Source organism: Macaca mulatta, chromosome 3 (genome assembly GCF_049350105.2).
Source record: "Macaca mulatta isolate MMU2019108-1 chromosome 3, T2T-MMU8v2.0, whole genome shotgun sequence".
NCBI classification, from domain to species: Eukaryota; Metazoa; Chordata; class Mammalia; order Primates; family Cercopithecidae; genus Macaca; species Macaca mulatta.
In genome coordinates, this window is record NC_133408.1 from 9,255,636 (window position 1) to 9,258,515 (window position 2,880).

Below are 2,880 nucleotides of genomic sequence, written 5' to 3' on the forward strand. Positions count from 1 at the left end.
TCGAATCAGTTATTGATGAGGACTTCATCACAAATGCAGAATTACATTCTGAAATGTTCATTCTTTTCAACACAAAGCTTTAAAGTATTACAATTTGAGTTCCAGTTAAGACATGACTCTGTAGTACCACTGTGGCAAAAGGTTCAAGTCCAAAAGGACCCACGGTTTTTTTTTTCTTTAATATTTTATCTTTTATATTGAGATGTAACACTGTACCTTCTATGGTTAGGTGCTCCAGTCTTCAGTGTACCATCCAATAGCCTCTTACATATGTCTACAGCCTTGCAACCACCTCCCAGAACAACATCTATGACATTCCCAGGCCCCAGCAGGCTTCCCAACCTTCATTCTCTTTCAATACGAATCCCCAGTCCTAGAGGTAACTGCTATTCCGACTTCTAGTACCATGTGTTACTGAGCTTCAAATAGATGGAATCATATAACATGGACTCCTTGAGATCTGCTTTCTTCTGATTAACATTATGTCTGTGAAACATCCTTGCATGGGGCAATAGCTTATTTTTTCATTGCTATATACTATTCCAATTTATTTAGTTCATCCTACTGTTGACAGACATTTATCGTTTTATGTTTGGGGTTATAAATAAAGGTGCTAGGACCTTTCTCATACATGTCTCTTGGTGGCCACAGCCCTCATATCTCTTGAGAATATGACCAGGAATTGCTGGGCCATGGAGACATAAATGTTTAGCTGTAGTAGATACTACCAAACTGTTTTCCAAAACTGAACCAATTTCCACTTCAACCATCAGTGTATGAGAGCTCCCACTGTTCTCTACCATTGCCAACACTTGTTGTTGTCAGTGTTTTTAATTTTTGCCATTCTAATGGGTGCATAATGGTATCTTACTGTGGGTTTAATTTGCATTTTTCCATTGGCAATTAATGCTGGAGTGTTTTTTCATACGCTTATCAGTCACTTGGATAGCTTCTATTGCAGGGACAAGCAAATTGTTTTCTAAGGGGCCTGATAGTAAATATATTTGGCTTTGCGGGTCTTATGGCCTCTGTCCTAACTACTCAGTTTTGCTGTTGTTGAGCAAAAGCAGCCGTGGACAATGTGTGAATGAATGGGCTAGGCTGTGTTCCACCAAAATTTATTTATAAGAAACAGGCTGGGGCAGGGGGTGGATTTGGCTGCTGGAGACTTGATCGGTGGCCCATGCTATATTGTAATATGCCTGATCAAGATCAAGACTTCTGAACATTTTAAAATTAGGTTGTCTTTTTAAATTGATTTTTACAAGTTATCTGTAAGTTTTGAATCTATTTTGTATTCTTAATCATTTATAATTTTCTGAAAATTGAAGGAAACCATGGTTGTTATATTGTACCATTCCTATAGCTTTTGCTTTCGTTGTTTCTACCATAGGCCCCTAAGAGATGAGATCACTGTTGTCACAGGAGCTTCCTTCTGATAGGTGGACCCAAGAGAGCTGTCTTCTGCCGTTTTCTCCCCAGGGTGACCATGTGGCAGCCCAGCTCAGAAAACTGGGCCTCTGCCTGTATCTCTTGAGGAATCTTGCTGCCTAGGACAGGTTGGGTAAAAATGGTCCTGACTTGTTGGAATGGACACAGCTTCCAGAAAGAATATAATCTTAGCGTTCACAATGTATATGTCATTGGGAATTTTTTGAATTGAGTGAAATCTTCCAGTCCAAAGATGGTCAAAATTGTAGGAGCTGGTAAGAACTCCTTTTCCATTATTAAACAAACGCTTTTTGAGTTGCACATCAGCTAATAGTGTGATTGAGGAGAAACTGTCTCCTCAATTAGCTGGCTCAGTAGCAAAATGATTACTGCCTTTACATTGCAAAACCTTTCTTCCTAGGTAAGCACCCCAGGGGAGCAAAAGCCATGTGCTACGGCATACCAGGAGCTGTGGTGATTGCTTTGCTTGCTCACTTAAGCAAACATCGTCTCATTTTGCAGCAAGGAAATTGAGGCTCAGAGTAGTTAAATAAGATGATCAAGATCAGAGATGAAATAATTGGACAAACCAAAAGTGCTTTAGTCCAAAATCCACAATGTTCCCCATGAGGCCATACTGAGGTTTCTCCTTCATAGGAAGATGGGGCTGGAAGGGCTGTTGTTGGAAAAATGGTTAAGGCCCCTCACTTGATGGATGAACCTCCAGGCCTAGAGGGAGTTTAAGGACTCATTACTCAGGGTTCCCTCAGCAAGCTAGCAGGAAAGCTTGGATGAGAACCTCGATTTCTACATCCAAAGTCTTCATTACCCCTTTTCTTTATTTAAATAATTTTGACTTTACTATATCAGCCATCATGTAAGCTAAATAAAAACAACATTTTTCAGTCTTTTTTTTTTTTACCAGTATACCTAGTGTCTATCTATAATAGCAATGAACAATTGAGATGTTTCATTTGTTGAATAAATGAACCATAAGAAAATAAGTAACAAGTAGTTCAATTATGTCCTGCAAAGAAGTTTTGATGCTCTTCCTGCCTATCCCTCCCTCTCAAGTTTCTACTTAAGACAGAGAGGGTAGATCCTTTTGTAGTTCATAAGCATGATGCTTGAGTGTTCATGTGCATGTGTGAGATGTGCCTCCCTCAAACTTGTTACAATGTGGGCACATTATCCATCCAACGTGGAAAAAAAAGACAGAGAGGGTCCTTGGATACCCAACACCAGCCAGGACCCAAGTCCAAAAGGAAGTTCACATTATTAGACCTTTTTACCTTGTTCATTAAAAAGAATTGGTAACTATACAATAATTTGTTTCCTTTACAGATACTCTAATTAAAAAGAGACATACTAAAATATGGAAAATTCTGCTTGTTTCATCCTACTTGGCTTTAGAATGTCAATTATCCCTACTTTCAATTTCATCCATTT

The 2,880-nt window shown here is 39.0% G+C and overlaps 1 non-coding gene across 1 annotated transcript; it reads left to right on the forward strand.

Annotated features, from left to right (window-relative positions):
- Window positions 1-2,530: 2,530 nt before the first annotated feature.
- On the forward strand, window positions 2,531-2,633 carry LOC114677262 (small nucleolar RNA U13). Its single transcript, XR_003728549.2, has one exon. It is a non-coding gene; the product is annotated as a small nucleolar RNA U13 (small nucleolar RNA).
- Window positions 2,634-2,880: the final 247 nt, after the last annotated feature.